This window comes from Melozone crissalis, unplaced genomic scaffold (assembly GCF_028551555.1).
Source record: "Melozone crissalis strain CALT ecotype California unplaced genomic scaffold, PUWL_Pcris_2 ptg000066l_1, whole genome shotgun sequence".
Classification (NCBI taxonomy): domain Eukaryota; kingdom Metazoa; phylum Chordata; class Aves; order Passeriformes; family Passerellidae; genus Melozone; species Melozone crissalis.
The window spans coordinates 8093217-8111613 of record NW_026535844.1 but is presented as its reverse complement, the minus strand read 5'-3'; the positions used below and the strand labels follow the sequence as shown (position 1 = coordinate 8111613).

The 18397-nt window shown below is 52.0% G+C and overlaps 1 pseudogene; it reads right to left on the bottom strand.

Moving 5' to 3' along the window:
* The window catches only part of LOC128945572 (HLA class II histocompatibility antigen, DR beta 5 chain-like), a 60766-nt pseudogene extending 44089 nt beyond the window's left edge, over positions 1-16677 (bottom strand).
* Positions 16678-18397: the final 1720 nt, after the last annotated feature.

The following is an 18397-nucleotide window of genomic DNA, read 5'->3' as shown; positions in this document are numbered from 1 at the left end:
CCAGCCAGCGCTGAAGCTGCAGCAGTGGCAGCAAGGCTTGGCCCCAGGGGCTGGAGATGGCAGAGGAGGGTGGCCAGGATTGCAGAGGATTCCAGCCGAGGATCTGTGGGCAGGCGCAGGGGCTTGGCCCGCTGTGGAGCCCTGGCTGCTGCTGCGTTGCCTTCAGGGCAGGCTCAGGGGTGGCCTCCCATCCTCCTGCTGCGGGCGGGAAGTGCAAATCTCCGGGGCTTCAGAGCCCTTGAGGCCAGGCTGAGGGGTCCCCCCCGTGTTGAGCTGTGCTGGCGGCTGTTTGTGGCCTCAGGGACACTTGGCATGGGCCCCTTGGCCACCAGTGGTGCTGCTTGGCACTCCTTAGGCAGGAGCCGATGTCCTGGCTGGGTGTCGGGAGCAGCAAAGTGCCAGGGCAGGCTCTGTGCCAGCCCAGCTTGCTGTGGGAGAATGTGCCTTGATATCTGCTCCAGTGGTTGCTGAAGCAGTGAGAATTGCTTTTGCCCCCCTGTTTGGTGCCATGGTGTCAGCAGAAGATGTTGAAGCCTTCCTGCTCAGGGCATTTCAGTGCCAGGCTCTCACAAGCACCCACAGCTGCGCAGGTTGAGCTGAGCATGGGGCGGTGACCTGCGCTGTGTCTGATTCCCCTTCCTTCCCTCCCCTGGAATAGGGTGTTGCTTTTAGACACCACTTGTCCTGGTTGCTTCAGAGTACTTTGGAGAGGCTCCATATCTAATTTTCCCTCTTTCCCTGGGGTTGCCCACACTTCTGGGTTCACTTCAGATCAGCCTCATCAGACATTTGACACAGAGGTACAACAGAACCGGCCTCTGTATCTCTTTTTATAATATTAATTTTTGTTACAAGTTTAGTGATCAAATCCCTTCCCAGTAAATTATGATAACAATTAGGAGCAATTAAAAATTCACGCATTTGAAACCCATCTCCCAGATCTACTAAAAGTGATTGAATAAAACCATACATCTTTCCCACTTATCCCCTCACTAATGAAACATATTTTTAGCATTTTCCCACCTTAGATCTAAGATTCAGAGTGGATTGAGAGGCCCCTGTGTCCATCAGGAAATGCCACCTCTCAATGCAAACCCACCCTGAATGTTCTCAAGGACTGCAGTGTGGAGGGTCCCTGGTGTGATGGGGGCTGTGACAGCCCTGCCAGTCCGTGTCCATCAAGGGGCGGACTTGCTGGTCCTGAGGGTGCTGCTGTCTGTGCTTGCAGTGTCCTTGTGCCCTGCAGCTGGAGCCCTGGTTCCTTGCCAGGGGCTGTTTGGGTGGGCTCTCCCCTGCCGAGGAGGGCAATGCCTGTGCCAGGTGCTTGTGGCCGAGCCGTGCCCTGGGTGCTGGGGCCCCCTTGGGCCCTGGGGTTGATGCCTCAGGGGCTGTAGGAACTGTGCCATGGCCTTTGCCTTCAGCTTGGCCTTTTGCTGCTCCCTTCCTGCATTCACCTGCTGTGCCTTTGTGCCCAAGTGCTGCAGGGCCTTCTTGTGCCCCTCCTGCAGCCCCCGTCAGGGCCTGTGGGTGCTTGTCTTGCTTTACAAGAGAGGTGTCTGCTCGGGAAGGCAGAAAAAGCCTCTCTGGGAATGGAGAATGCAATCCCCCTCTCTCTTAATTTTTAGACTAGTGAAATCAAGGGGCTCTCAGGGAAAGATATGGGAATAGGAATACCAGTTCTTTACTAGTGTGTATAATAAAGCAAACAAACACCAACAGCTGCGGCACTGACAGCAAACAGAGCCCGGACCCAGTCCCGGCCTTTGGGCTGCGGCGCTTTCCCCTTGGGTGCAGTTCCGGGCACGGCCGGCAGGGGCGCTGGTGGCTCCCGCGGGGCGGGGCAGCGCATCCCTCCCATGGGAACCTCTCTGAACGGAAATGGAGCAATCCCTTCATCTAACTCTTTCACTTTTTTACCTTCAATAGCCTTTCTCCCGTGTTTTGAGAAAGAATTTGGAAAGGGCTGCCTTTTAACTGAGCTCCTAGTGTTTTGATAAGGTGCTTCCTGTAGAGAGAGGGAGTTTCCCTGAACAGCCGGAGCTGTGGTTACCAAGGGGACGTAACTCAGAGCAGGACGGGGTCAGGGGAGGATATCCCGCTGAGGCTCAGTGGGAGTGTGGGCAGGGTCTGCTGCTGGAATCGCCAGAGGGGGATCTTCCCGTGGAGCCCGAGGTGGAGCGTGGGTAGCCCCCACATGGCTGATGGCGGCTGATCCGGCAGCTCCCGGGAGAGCAAAGGCAGGTGGGAGAGCCCGGCAGCTGCGGCGGTGCCCAGCGCAGGTGGCACGGGCAGGGCAGCCGGGGATGGGATGGCTGGGATCCCCCCTGGGTGCGGTGGGCGCGGTGACCTCGGAGCAGGCGGCAGGACAGTGCAACCCCCATCTTCCCCAGCATGGCCGGCAGAGCGGCCGCGGGCCAGGCAGTGGGAGCAGGGCACACAAATTGAGCGACAGCGCCGGGGCAGGTGGAGCTGCCCTGGGCAGTGAGGCCGCACCTGGGATGGAAACCGGGGCAGGCGGAGCTGAGGTGGGCAGCGAGCCGGGACCCGGGACAGGTGCCTGGGCCGTGAACGGAGGCGGCAAGACCTGCAGAGGATCCCACTCTTTATGATTTTTCCTCCTGCTACTCTCCCTTTCATTTCCCCTTTTTCTTTTCTTGTTTTTTTCTCGGAGGTTTCTCATACTTTAAAGATTTTTATTCTTCTAAAATCTCCTGTCTTACATATGGCATATTCTCTTTCTTCTAGATTAAATGGGTTTTTTACAAATAAATCCAGAACCTAACAAATCTAAAATTCTGCTTGGATACTTTGAAATGGCCGATGAGCTAACTCATGACCTCCTAATGTTGTTTTTCTCATCACTTTTTCATTTATCTTTTGGCAAATTAAACATCTTTCAGTTACTTGCTTTGCAAATCCAAAAATCCCAATGCATCCATAGTTCCTTAAAAAATGATCGCACAAAGCTTGAGTGCCCCAGTGGGTTTTCTGATGCCTGTCTTCTAATATTGTCCTAGAAGCACATTTTATTAAGTAATTGTCTTCCATCATGAAGTTTCCATTTCCCTGATTTATCTTGTTCATTTCCTGTCTTGTTTAATTCTTTTTTCACGGCTTTCCTAAACTTTGGAATTTGTGGTTTTTCCTCATTTGGAGTTAATATTAACATAACTCTTTCAGCTCCATTTTCTGCTGCATCCTTAGCTTTGTGATCTACCAAATTATTTCCTGTTCTTTCTGGTGTCTTTCCCTTTTGGAGTTCCATAATATGTACTATAGCTATCTCTTTGAGGTAATTGTAATGCCTCTAAAACCTCTAAAATAAGTTCCTCATGTACTAGTCCTTTTCTTCTTGAATTAAGTAATCTTTTTCCTTTCCAAATTTTTTACAGGTATGTACTACTCTAAAGGCATACCTTGAATCAGTATATATAGTTCCTTTCTTTTGTGTTAAATATTCTAGTGCTGTTTTTAAAGTATATAATTAACAAGTTTGAGCTTACAAGTTTAAGGTTCATTTCCCTTTTTCCGTAGTTTGCATGTTTTTCCCATCGACTACTGCATACCCTGTATTTTCTCCTTTTGTAAGGAGTTGTATCACTGTTAGCTAACAGAACTCCCAAAGGACTATTTTTTTTCTTTTTTTTCCCTGTATCCAACTTACTGGTTTTTGATCTCATTTTTCAAGATCTTATCTTTCATCTTCTGTTTCTGTTTTTCACTTTCACTAACAACCTAAATACCACTTTTCTTTCAGCTACACACATAAAAATAAAAAAGTTTTTTCTCACACTACTTTCAGTAGAATACACCTCTCTCCAAGGAGATATAGTGAAGCGTAAAATAGAGATTCTACATTACCTGTACTTTCATTCATTTACATTCACTCACTTTTATTTCTCACTTACTTCCACACATTCTTTCCCACCCTCAGGACACAGAGTGGATCCCTGTTGACAGAGAATCGCCGGTCCCTGTGGCCCCCCCTCACCTTGGGGTTGGCCTCTGGGTCTCAGTATCTCCGGGCCTCCTGGGAGGGCCCTGACTCTGCTGCCTCGGGTGCCGTTCACCTGTGAGGCTGATTTGTGTGTCACTCACACTCTTTAGCCACGGCCCCCTCACACGCCCTGGGGGGACAATGGCCCGTTTGCAGGTCACCTGTACCTTATGCCACAGCCCCCACATGCCCAGGAGAACAATGGCTTATTTGTGGGTCACACACTCCTCTTTCCACAGCCCCCCTTCCCACCCACCAAGGAAGGGCTGATTTTGTGTGTGACTCACTCTCACACACAACAAGACAACAATAAGGTACCTTTTGGTATGAATGATCAAATCGAGAGCCAAACTTATAAGAAAAATCAGCAAAGATTTATTAATTTGTCTGCAAGACTGACATTCGGTCATCTACACTACCACAGCCAAGGGTCAGCGTTGAGCCCGGGTTCGGTGCTGGGTGAACACGAGTCTGACCTCCGAATGTCAGAGTCTCCCCCTGTTCACAAATGCTGCCTGACACAGCGAGTTCTTTTACAGTTTATTCTGCTCAAGGCAGAGATGACCGAATGTTCTTTGTGTCTCTTCCCACGCATAACCATGTCTACCTGTGCAGAGGTGGACAAAGACTCAGTCCAGGTGTCTGATGTTGTCAGTAGACTCTGGGGAAGTCAGCATTCACATGCATCAGGGTGGGGCTGTGGATCATCTTGGTAGCTGTATAATCGTCGAGGCAATAATCACTCTTGGGTGGACCTGGTGACCCGGGGAAGCCAGCGATTATCGCCCTGGAAGCTTCTATTCTTTCATGAAAAACCCCGATGTTTATCTCAACCAAGTCCAGGAACTAGATGTATATGAATAAGACACTGCTCCTGGCCAGGATGGTCAAAAGACATAATGTGGATTTTACAATATTTTATACATTAATAGCATGAATTATCTCTACCATATACTACACTTTCACATCACCTATTACAAGTTTAGGTGTTTCTTGCCAGTCCCCGTGCTCTTGGATATCCCTCAACCCAGCTGTGTTGTCCAACCCCAGATGCTCTTGAGCATATCCTCAATCAGGCAGAATTTTGCTCAACCGTGGATGCTCTTGGAATGTTAATTCCTCAACCCAGCAGGTTCTAATTCTGGATGCTCTTGGGCACTCTTATGCCTCAAACCAACAGAATTTTTAGGAGCCCCTTTTGTCCCATTTCCTAGTGGATTGGGCTCGGAAACTCCTCTGCTCCCTTCCTCCGAGGGGTCCAGCCCCTCTCTGAGACCCAGTCCCAGTTACCCTGGGGGATTCTCTCACTCCTCTTATCACTCGCTGTGTCTCTTTACTGGCTGCTTCCCTCGAGGAAAGTTGGAAACGCAGTGTGGGAGACTCCAGCACTCACTTGGCAGGTCTGGGACAACCAGCCCTTGTCTCATTCACAGCCCAGAGCAGAGAATGAGGGGAGAAGGGAGCCTGGGAGCCCAAAAAGCCCTGGCATCCCAAAATGGGGAGAGCGAATTAGAGGGAGCTTTAGGCATTGCTGGGACTGCCAGCAGCCTAGGCAGGGCGGGCACTGAGGAGAAGGGGGACCCCCAATCCAAGCGTAACCCCCAATAGCTGGGACAGGGGGGAACCCCCGAACACCAGAGGGGAGAGACCAGGGACGGGGAACTCCTGGGAGGCTTTTTCAGGGCTGAATCTGGGTGTTTGGGAGGTTTTTCTGGAGCCCAGATGGCCGGTGACTTGTAGAGATGGACTCGGGCACAGTGACCTTCAAACTCAGTATGTGTTGGGGAAGATGAAACAGGAAAGCCTTATAAATACGATTGTCTGGCAAAAGATTTTGAAAACATAAAAAGTATAAGGAAGATTGAAAGCAAGATCTGAGATACCTCAGTTAGTGAACAACTGGAAAACAATGGTGTGACCCAACTGAAGGTAATCCCCTTTTGATGAACAATTCCCTGTGTTTGCAGACAGATTCAAGGGTCAGAGCAGACCCCACTAGCTCAATAGAAGGCATCCAAAGAGGAGTTTTTAGGGTTGAAAATGTAACAGAGTTCGGCGATGTAATGATTTTTATAGGCTGTTTGTAAAGGCTATAGGATTTGTATCTTGTACTAGATTGGTTAGGGAGAAATAGAATATTCAACACAGAAGAAAATTTATTGTATTGTAACACGAACCTTACTCTCTTATGCTCTTGCCTGTCTTACTCCCTCACCCTCTCACCCTCTCTACCCCTCTCTTCTCTCGGGCCTGCTCCGAGCTGTGCCTGGCAGCTTCCAGCAGGGCCCTGCACGCAGGCCCTTTGCAATAAACCGCAAGTTCCACGACTTGGCTGCAGAGATTTCTCGTCTCCGTCCGTCCCGACTGTCCTACCCCCCGACACTCCTACAAACGCTCTCATCCCTTGTTTTCCCCAAACCAGGATTTCCCATTGCCAGCCCCAGGGAGGCTGCGAGGAAGAGGAAGATGCCCCGGGACACTGAGGCAGGTGAGGAGGAAGTCAGTGCCCCTTTCCCCTCTGTGCTGCTCCATCTCCCAGCCCAGCACGGCCCCAGCTGCAGCTCAGCCTTGGGGGATCTCGTTGCCCTTGCCTGTGGCACGGAGGCAAATCCCATCCTGTCCTTGTCCTTCCTCCCCCAGAGCAGGAGCTGAGCATGGAGAGCAGGGAGGACAAATTCCCGCGGCAGAACCTGGTGGAAGAGGCCGTTTTGAGCGGCTCCACGGTGCAGGAAGCCAACGGGGAGGAAAAGCCCCGGAGATGCCGCACGAGGAGGGGCTGCAAACGCAGCCGGTGGGGATCTGAGGGGGAAAGAGCCAGCCTGGGCCGGGAAGGCGGCCGGAGACGGAGCCAGAGCTTGGAGCTGGTGCTCCATGAGCAGCTCCATGGTGGGGAGAAGCCCCACACGTGCGTGGAGTGTGGGAAGAGCTTCAGGTGGAGCTCCAGCCTGATCATGCACCAGAGGACTCACACTGGGGAGAAGCCCTACGAGTGTGGGGAGTGTGGGAAGAGCTTCAGCCAGAGCTCCAGCCTGAACCAGCACCAGAGGATCCACACTGGAGAAAGGCCGTACAAGTGTTCCGAGTGTGGGATGTGCTTCAGAGAGAGCTCCATCCTGATCACGCACAAGAGGACCCACACTGGGGAGAGGCCCTACGAGTGTTCCAAGTGTGGGAAGGGGTTTCAGACCAGCTCCCATCTCCTCCAGCACTATCGGATTCACAGAGAGGAGAGGCCCTTCCAATGCCCCGACTGCGGGAAGGGATTCAGGCACAACTCCCACCTCATCACCCACTGGCACATCCACACTGGGGAGAGGCCCTACGAGTGTGATAAATGCAGGAAGAGGTTTCCGACCAGCTCCTGTCTCCTCCTGCACTATCGGATTCACAGAGAGGAGAGGCCCTTCCGCTGCCCCGACTGCGGGAAGGGATTCAAGTACAACTGCAACCTCATCACTCACCGGCGCATCCACACAGGGGAGAGGCCCTACGAGTGTCCCCAGTGTGGGAAAAGCTTCTCACACAGCTCTGTCTTGACCCGACACCAAGAGAGGCACCGGTAAGGGAAGCCCTGCGAGTGCCCCGAGTGCGGGCAGAGCTTTGTGCGCTGCTCCAGCTCCATCCCCCACTGGAGGAGGCACTTTGGGCACAGCCCTGGTCACTCACATTCCCTGTGATCCATGTTGAGAACACACCTGGCTGCTTCTACTTTTAATTTCACCTCAATTTTTCTCTATTCTCCATCTCTTTGCACTGCAGAAGCCAAGAGGAATAGATCTGTCACCTCAAAACCACTCAAATCCCAGTGAAAACAGCTCAATCTTATCCCAAAAAGAACTCAAACCCACCTCAAAAAACTCAATCCCATGCCAAACTCACTCGATTCCGCAGCCATCAGGCTGAGATGATTTTGGGTAATGATTTAGAGTCATGGGATCTCAATTAGAGTGGTAGGATGGTGATTGTGTGGAGCTGGGTGTGTGGGATGTATTTGACAGCAAATAAAACTCTGAGACTTACTGATTTCTCTCCCGTTCATGTTCAGTCTGTTGCAGTTCTGTTTGCAGAGTGCTGCCTTCTCAGCTCATTGTCTTGGTGTCCCCTTTTCTCTCCTGCCTCTCTTTGCCTGCTCTGTTTCTCTCTCAGTGTCTCCCTGGATCCACGGACCACCAGAGACCCTGCCCTGATTTAACTGACCCAGGCACCACCAGAGACCCTCCCTATATTTAATTGCCTCAGGGACCACCCAATACCCTCCCCTGATTTATTGCCCCAGTGACCACCAAAGACCCTCCCCTGATTTAATTGACCACTCCCCTGATTTAATTGACCCCTGCCACCAAAGACCCTCCCCTGATTTTGTTGACCTTTCCCCGTTTTAATTCCCCTTCCCCTGATTTAATTGACCCCTGCCCTGATTTAGCTGTGCCCTTGCCTGATTTAATTTACCCCTGCCCTGATTTAATTGACCCCTGCCCTGATTTAGATGACCCCTCTGTCCCCACAGACCCTCCTCTGATTATTTATTATTTTATTTCCCAATTAGTATTTCAATTCCCAGTCCCAGGAGCTGAAGTCCTGGAGGCTGGCAGGGAAATGTCTCTGTAGGATTTTGCTCCATTTCCCTTCAAGGGCAGGAACATCTTTTCCTGGATGGGAGCTGGAACTGCAGACTTTTGGAATGTGTGCAGGGCAATACGGACTGGCATCAAACATGGACTGGGATCAAATAGGGGTTGGGATCAAATATGGACTAGGATCAAACAGGGACTGGGATCAAACAGGGACTGGGATCAAATATTGATTGGAATCCTACAGTGTGGGATAAACTGGACTGAGCTTATATAGACTGGGATCAAATACGGGCTGGGATCAAATATGAATTGGGATAAAAAATGGACTGGGATCAAATATGGACTAAAATCAACTATGGACTGGGATAAACTGGACTGGGATCAAATCAGGACAGGGATCAACTTTGGACTGGGATCAAATATGGCCTGGATCAAATATGACAGATTTTATGGACTGGGATCAAATATGGACTAGGATAAGCTATGGACAGGGATTAAATATGGACAGGGATCAAATATGGATTGGGATCAAATGGACTGGGTTCCTACAGACTGGGATAAACTGGACTGAGATTATATAGATGTCGCGGTTTGAGAGGAAGTTAGTTTTCTGGGACATGAAGTGGTCAGGCCAGTAGGTGCTCACATTTGAATACTGGCACCTGGTTTGGCCACTGGGGACATTGGATACGCCTCTGAGAACACAGGGGTTAAAAAGCAGAGCACTCCCGGGGGAAACTCTCTTGGGTTCCAGCGAGGGAAGCAGGTCGGGCCTCCCCTGCCCAGCTCCTGGCTGGTTTGGGGCTGGGTGAGGTAGGCCTGGCCCGAGGATGGAAGGGTGGAAGAGCCCCGAGAGGCATCGGGCAGCCACACCTCCCCGCCAGGAGAGAGAGAGAGACAGAGCGCCTGTGCCACCGTGAAATTTGATATCCTGTGCTGGCAGCACAGCCCGGCTGGGGGAGAAGGGCAGGGGGGATGCAGCGAGAAGGGGTCCAGCCACTGTGAGAGCTTTGGGTGGGCAGAGCCCGAGCTTTTAACCCTTTTTCGGACAAGGAAAACTTTGCAGAACATTAACCTTTCCTAGAAGAGAGATAAGAGACGAAATGGAGGAAGGAAATGTGCAAGTGTGAAGGTCTGGGCAAGTGAAAGATGTCAGGAGAGTAGAGAAGAATCTTAGGTGAGAAGAGATGATGGAGTGGCCTTAGCTGGACTTTTCTTGTGTAGCCATGGACAGAACCATGTTTCCTGTGACACAGAGACTGCATCCAGGGGGAGGCAATGGCTCAGAGCCAAGAGGGTTCAGTGTTGGTACCCCTCGGCCCCAGGGGGTGAAATTTGGGGGGCACAGGTGTCCCAAAGGTGAGACTGTGCCCTTTTTGGAAGGACAACCCTAGAAGCAGCTCTGGTCCATGTGCAGTGGTGAGAGCACTGGGCATGGAAGGAAGATGTCACGATGGCAGATGTTCTCCAGGCGGTGCCACGAGTGACGTGGAAACACACGAGGTTTCAATGGTGTTTCCTGGGGAAGCCTATGGCACAAGAAGGACTCCTCTCCCCTTGATGAACTGAGAATTGATTACCTAAAGGGTGGTGATGGACCGAGAGTTGGTGATTTGGGGGATAGATGTATTGGAAATCTGGTGGGAGGGGGAGGAAATGTTTTTGGAAAGTTTTCATTTTCCCTGTGTGTTTCTTGTTACTTAGAGTTGTAGTTTAGTTAATAAAGGTTTCTTTTCTGTATTTCTAAGTGGGGGCCTGCTTTGCTTATTCCTGGTCACATCTCACAGCAGACACTAGGGAGATATATTTTCATGGGGACACTGGCATTGTGCCAGCATGAATCCGTGACACATACGCTGCCAGTTGGCCTTTTTCCACCTCTCCAGCCATCCCCACAGAGCATTGGCTACCATCCATGAATCAGTGTAGAGGTAGAGCTTTGGCCATTTCTCTCCCTTAGCATTGTCCAGGCCCAGCTGAATGGCTTTGAGTTCTGTAAGTTGACTTGACCCACCTTCTCTGTCAGCGGCCTCTGCCACCTGTTGTGTGGGGCTCCATACAGCTGCTTTCCACTTCTGGTCCATCCCTACGATGCAACAGGAACTGTCAGTGAAAAGAGCGTAGCGCGTTTCCTCTGGGGGCAGTTCGTTATAGGGAGGAGCCTATTCAGCCCATGTCACTGGTTCTTGTTGCTCTTCATCAGTAATACCAAAGTTCTCACCTTCTGGCCAGTTTGTAATTATCTCCAAAATCCCAGGGCGATTCAGGTTTCCAATACAGGCGCACTGTGGGATAAGAGCAATCCGTTTACTCCATGTAGCGTCAGTGGTGTGGTGGGGGGTGGGAACCTTTCCTTTGAACATCCACCCCAGCACCGGTAGTCGGGGTGCCAGGAGGAGTTGTGCTTCCATGCCAATCACCTCTGAGGCAGCCTGGACTCCTTCATAGGCAGCCAAGATTTCCTTCTCTGTTGGAGTGTAGTTGGCTTCTCACCCTCTGTAGCTTCGACTCCAAAATCCCAGTGGTCGGCCTCGAGTCTCCCCAGGCACCTTCTGCCAAAGGCTCCAGGACAAGCCATGGTTCCCGGCTGCAGAGTAGAGCACGTTCTTCACCTCTGCTCCTGTCCTGACTGGGCCAAGGGCAACTGCATGAGCAATCTCCTGCTTGATCTGGGCAAAGGCTTGTTGCTGCTCGGGCCAATGCCGGGGGGCTACCTTTCTAGCAAGCCTGGTGATATTCAGCTCTGTAGTGATTAGCAGCTCTTAGGACCTCAGCTCTTTGCTTGCTGGGTAGTGCAGCCCCGGGCTTGAGGCAGTGAAAAGAGCGTAGCGTGTTTCCTCTGGGGGCAGTTGGTTATAGGGAGGAGCCTCTTCAGCACATGTCACTGGTTCTTGTTCCTCTTCATCTGTGACACCAAAATTCTCACCTTCGGTCCAATTTGTAATGACCTCCAAAATCCCAGGGCGATTCAGTTTACCTATACGGGCGCGCTGAGTGATGAGAGCAATCCACTTGCTCCATGTGGCACTGGTGGCATGGTGAGTGGAAGGAACCTTGCCTTTGAACATCCACCCCAGCACTGGTAGTCGGGGTGCCAGGAGGAGTTGTGCTTCAGTGCCTATTACCTCTGAAGCAGCCTGGATTCCTTTATAGGCAGCCAGGATTTCTTTCTCTGTTGGAGTATAGTTGGCTTCAGACTCCCTGTAGCTTTGACTCCAAAATCCCAGTGGTCGACCCCGAGTCTCCCCAGGCACCTTCTGCCAAAGGCTCCAGGACAAGCCATGGTTCCCGGCTGCAGAGTAGAGCACGTTCTTCACCTCTGGTCCTGTCCTGACCGGGCCAAGGGCTACTGCATGGGCAATCTCCTGCTTGATCTGGACAAAGGCTTGTTGCTGCTCAGGGCCCCACTGGAAATTGTTCTTCTTGCGGGTGACCAGGTAAAGAGGGCTCACGATCTGACTGTACTCAGGAATATGCATCCTCCAAAAACCTATTGCACCCAAGAAAGCTTGTGTCTCTTTCTTATTGGTGGGTGGAGACATTGCTGTGGTCTCGTTGATGACATCTGTAGGAATCTGACGCCGTCCATCTTGCCACTTCACTCCCAGGAATTGAATCTCACGAGCTGGTCCCGTTACCTTGACTTTTTAATGGCAAAACCAGCTCCCAGGAGGATCTGGATGATTTCCTTCCCTTTCTCAAACACTTCCTCAGCTGTGTTCCCCCACACAATGATGTCATCAATATACTGCAGATGTTCTGGAGCCTCTCCCCTTTCTAGTGCAGTCTGGATCAGTCCATGGCAGATGGTGGGACTGTGCTTCCACCCCTGGGGCAGTTGGTTCCAGGTGTACTGCACTCCCCTCCATGTGAAAGCAAACTGAGGCCTGCATTCTGCTGCCAGAGGAATGGAGAAAAATGCATTGGCAATGTCTATAGTGGCATACCACTTTGCTGCCTTGGACTCAAGCTCAAACTGGAACTCTAATATGTCCGGCACGGCAGCACTCGGTGGTGGAGTCACTTCATTCAATGCACGGTAGTCCACAGTCAATCTCCATTCTCCTTCAGATTTTCGCTCAGGCCAAATGGGGCTGTTGAAGGGTGAGTGGGTCTTGCTGACCACCCCTTGGCTCTCCAGCTCTTGGATCATCTTTTGGATGGGGATCACAGCATCTCGAGTGGTTCTATACTGTCGTCAATGCACTATGGAAGCGGCAATTGGCACCTGTTACTCTTCTCCCTTCAGAAGTCCTACAGCACATGGGTTTTCTGACAGTCCAGGCTAGCTGTTCAACTGCTTGACACCCTCTGTCTCTACAGCAGCTATTCCAAATGCCCATCTGAGTCCCTTTAGGTCTTTGAAATAGCCACTTCGGAGGAAGTCTATACCTAAAATGCATGGGGCTTCTAGGCCAGTCACAATAGGGTGTTTCTTCCACTCATTTCCAGTCAGGCTCACCTCATCTTCCCCCAAAGTAAAATCCTGTGATACTGATCCCCCTGTCACACCAGCAATAGAAACAGACTCTGTCCCCACATGGAATTCTTCCGTAAGCCACAAAGGTCCTTCAGGGAAAAGGACTCAATATTTGCATCTGATCTTGCACCTGCTGCTTTGACTCCTGATTTTATGTCAGGAGACATTGAGGTTCCTTCTCCTTCATCATCATCATCCTCATCATCCACTGGTCGATTGGTCTTGTCCGTGCATTTCCCACTTCTAGTACTGGCAGCAACAGCCATTGGTTGAGGCTTATTTTCTGGTTTAGCTGCTGGCTTAGGCTCACTATCTGGTTTAGCTGCTGGTTTCGAGCCTGGACTGTTGGCTGCAGCCTGAGTCACCGGGATAGTTGCTGATTTATCTCCCTGCCCCCCTGCCTCTGTCTGCTGCCCGACAGGACCTAGCAGTGAGCGATGAGCACAAGCCAGGGCCCAGCTGACTGCAATGACCTTCCTCTCCTTAGGCTCATCCTGGTACTTCTCTTTCAGATATTTCCCCACCTCATCTGGGTTCTGAATTTGTTCATGGGGAAAATCCCAGACTATAGGGTCAGAGAATTCCTTCAGGATTTGGCCCATATCCTCCCATTTCCCACACCACTTAGGATTTTCCACACCTGGGTCAACTCCTGAGTCAGGGGTCTCATCAGCCCATCTAGAAATCTCAGCCCTCATCCTAGAGAAGCAGCAGGCTGTATAGAGGAAGGTTACCAGATTGAATACCAGAAAGATGGTTTCTTTAACGTTCAGGGGAAACTGAACATCCTTCAATAGTGATGCAACAGATTCATAGGAGAAGAAGGAAAGCAAAGCCTGAAATGCCTGATCCCCTGCTGCTCCTCCTCTAACAAACTGGATGCATAACCATAGCCACGAACCATTCATACCTGGAGCAGACCCCAGCATGTTTATAAACTTTTTACACATCATTACCACCAAGCCCAGCAGGATAGCTATTCTGGTCACTGCCCCTCTGCTATAAAAACTACATATTAGGGACAATACTAGAGCTATTTCTGGGTAAGAAAATAAACCTAGGGACCATAGAGACCACCCAGGGGGGAGGAGCTCAGCATCCCCACCTGGATATAATCTGGGCTTTGGGACAGAACAGGCAGCCTTTACCCGCTGGTTCCCAAAGGACATGCGCTACCAGATCGTTTCTACAGGATCACCACTTCAACAAGACCATTTCATCTGAACTGCTACCACTGCCCTAACCAGCAGGGTGTCAGGATATATTCTGACTCTGTCAGTGGTTTTATTTTGTACTATTGCATGTCTTTTGGTGTTTTTTTCCCTTTTTCTAATAAATGGTATTTCTGACTTGGAGTCTCTCACTGGTTTTACTTTCAAACCAGAACAATTGGCCACTGGCGATGGTTATTTGGCTTGATTGACCAATTGGATCCACATGTGTGTTGTGACTGTCTGGCAAGGGTGATGGGTTTTTCTTAGCAGTAAAGTATGGTATAACAAAGCGATTGATCAGCCTGCTGCAATCATGGAGTCAATGCTCATTATTCCCTGCTGGTGACCGCTGCTATGAGGGACTGATGATTTTTCTTTCAGCACTGGACAGTCCTTTTTCCAATGCCCCCATTTCTTACAGGATGCACTCTGAGCCTTCTCCAGAGCGGAAGCTTTCTTGGGTGACTTTTCCCGAGTTGCCTTCTTGCTAGGCTGGGATTAACTCTTTCAGTTGGGCCCCTGTCTCAAAACACCTTCCAGGCAACCTCCAGCAGCTTATCCATGTCTTGAACTCCTTTTGTCTTTTCTTATGTCATTTGAAGCCTGACCCACACAAAACAAAACCAGGTGTGCTTTACCATCAGCTGATTCAGGATCTAGATCAGTATATTTGATGGCAGATCTCTTCACCTGTTCAAAAATCAGTGGGTGATTCATCATAATTTTGCCTCACTTGATGAAGCTTTGACCAATTTACAGCTTTAGAGACCCCATATTTTAACCCACATACCACGATGCTTTGATATCATTTTAGCTTTGCTATCTGCTCGGGTGTATTTCCATCCCACCCAGGGTTTTCAAGGGGAAATATCTCAATGACAGCGCCCTGAAGCAGCTCCCTGGCTTGCTCCCCTCAAGGAACATTGGGATGGCTTTATTGACCACTCATCTCTCAATGGGGTCAATAATGTGTCTGACACAGAGTTCAGATCAGCCCAGGCTGATTTATATAGAGGATATTATGAAATTAAATAATCAATTTATTAATAGGCTGTATGGTGCAGACCTGAACTGACAGATTACGTTGCACCAACCAGCAGCTACAAGGAATCATTGGTAATCAATATCAGTATCAAGTATCGTATCAAATTACTGGTGATTAATAATAATGTGCAAAAGGCAATACAAATGTGCAAAAGGCAATACAAAAGTGCAGAAGCCAATAAAGAACTGCAGAAGCCAATTATTAAATTGTCATTTATATTCCAGCTCTGCTGCAGGCACAGTGGAAAGCTGGAAGCTGCTGAGGGGACTCATTCACCCCTGTCCCTGAGTGTCCCCAGTGTGTCCCTGAGTGTCCCCAGTGTCCCTGAGTGTGCCCAGAGTGTCCCCAGTAAGGTCATCCCAGGAATTCCCATCAGGATTTGGGGCAGTATCAATGAAAATTCCCAGAAAATTCCCCAGATTTATCTCAAATACTGCACGGGGAGGGCACAGGTGACAGCAGCAATGCCCCTGATGATGTCACTGCCATGATGATGTCACAGCAGTGACATCACCATCCCTGCAGCAGCTTCGGGATGTCCTCGATGGCTTTTTGGCACTTCACGATCACCACATGGGCACTGGAGCTGTAGGAATCACAACTGAAGATGTTGTTGATGTCATCATGTGTCCCCAGCAGGTGATCCTTTGCTAGGCGGGCGTTGGACTCCCACAGCCGCTCGGCCATGGACACCTTGGCTGGCAAGGCTTTGGGGACATCAGGGGACTCCTCCTTTGTCACCTCTGTGGTATCTACGATGTCCTTGAGCAGGCGCTGCAGCTCCCGGGGGAACGTGGTGGCTTCGTCACACGCGGCCACCAAGCGCTCCAGCAGCCCCAGGGCCGCCTCCTCCTCCTGTCCCTTCCTGGTGGCCATCAATGCCTGGCTCTCAGCCACCACAGTCTCTCCCATGGCCACGGTGGCCACCAGCACCTCGTTGGAGGCTGCCACCATCCGGGCCTTGAGCGCAGCCATTGCTGAGGCCCCCTCCTCCCTCTCAAGGGCCTGTGGCAGCTCCACCATCTTTTCCTGAGCCATCCCCAAGGAGGCGGCCGTGTCCTGCCAGTTCCTGACCTTGAGGGTGGTGGTGGCTACAACAGAGGCCTCAGCTGTGGCCACCTCCCTGCAGGTGGCATGGAGCTCGGTGGCCTCTCTGGCCAGCCAGTCTCAGCTGTCCACAACTCCTGCAAGGTGCTGGTCACAGCTCTTAGAGCAGCACAGGTGGTCTCAGGGGAGGCCCTGAGGGTGGCCAGGGCCCGGCCCAGGGAGGGGACACCGCTGTGGTTCAGGGTCCTACAGAGGCTCCGGGTGAAGTTCTCCAGGTCCTCATGCAGGGAGTCAGGGGACTCGCGCAGGCACTTGGCCATGTATGGCCTGGTCACGGTGGCCACCACCTTGCCCAGGGTGGCCACCACATCCACCAGTGCCTGCAGCTGTGGAGGGGACACGTGGGGAGGGGACAGGGGAGGTGTCAGGGATCTGGTGGCACTTTCCCTGGAGGGCTCTGCTGTCCCCTCTGTTGCTTTGCGATTCCCTGTCCCCTCCTCCTACCCCTTGTGTCCCCTCTGCAGGAACACGGGGACACAGCAGAGGAGGCACCAGAGACATGGCACTACCACCAGCCCAGTGGCATCAGTTCTGTCCCAGGCAGGTGGCACTTGAGGGGCTCTTGGTGACACGAGGAGCTGGTGGCACTTGAGGAGCTGTGGCACTTGATGGCTCTTGGTGACACGAAGAACTGGTGGCACTTGAGGAGCTCTTGGTAGCACTGGAGAAGCTGGTGGCACTCAAGTTTCCACAGGTCTCTCCAGTGATGTCACTGCCCCATAAACATCACAGTGGTGACATCACTGTCCCCACAGCAGCCTTGGGATGTCCTCGATGGCTTTTTGGCACTGTTCAGCCACTATGCAGCTGCCGGGGCCACCGGGGCCACCATGGTCACCGCAGGAACTCAAGAGGAGGTTGTGGATGTCCCCAAGTGTCCTCAGCAGGTGATCCTTGCCCAGGTGGGTGCTGGCCCCCCACAGCCAATCAAACTTGACCACTTTGTCCATCAAGGCCTGGAGGACATCAGGGGACGCCTAGTTTGTCCCCTTCAGAATGGCCTCGATGTCCCTGAGCTGCCACTCAATGTTCCAGTAGAACAAGGTGGCTCTGTCACACGTGGCCACCAAGCGCTGCAGCAGCCCCAGGGCCACCTCTGCCCAATGTCCCCTCCTGGTGTCTGGCACAGCCTCTCCCATGGCCTCATTGGTGGCTGCCACCACCTGGGCACCGTGCGTGGCCATTTCCAAGGTCACCTCCTCCTTATCCAGGGCCACCATCAGCTGCTGGTTCATGACCACCTTCTCACGGAGCTTGGTGGCCTCCCTGGCCAGCCAGTCCCAGCTGTCCACGACCCTGGCCACCAACTCCCGCCAGGCGCTGGCCACGGTCCTCACATTGGCCCAGGTGGTCCCGAGGGTGGCACAGAATGCAACCAGGGCCCGGCCCAGGGAGGGGACACCACAGTGGCCCAGGGAGGTGACACAGCTCTGGTTCACGATTGCACGGAGGCTCTGGGTGAATCTCCTCAGGTCCTCGTGCAGGGAGTTTGGGGACTTGTGTAGGAACTTGCCCCTGTGTGGTCCAGTCAGGGTGGCCACCACCTCACCCAGGGTGGCCACCATGGCCACCAGCACCTGCAGCTGTGGAGGGGACATGACAGGTGACAGGGACCTGGTGGCACTTGCGGCCTCCTGCAGTGGCCCCTGTGCCCCCGAGGGGTCCCCTTTGCCCCTCCATCCCCTTGTCAGCGTCTTGTCCCTACTGCCACCCCCCACCAGCCCCCCTGTCCCCCCACTGTAGTCTCTGTCCCCCACCACTCCCCCATGTTGCACCTCTTGTGGTTCCATGCTCACTGCTGACACCTTGGGGACACCTTGGGGAGGCTCCGGGGGTCGAAGGAGCCTTGGGATGTCCTCGAGGGCTCTTTGGCACCGCTCAGCCACTTCACAGGCACTGAGGCTGACAGGACCATCAGTAAAACAGAAGTCGATGATGTCCTGAAGTGCCCCCCGCAGGTGATCCTTGACCAGGCGGTGG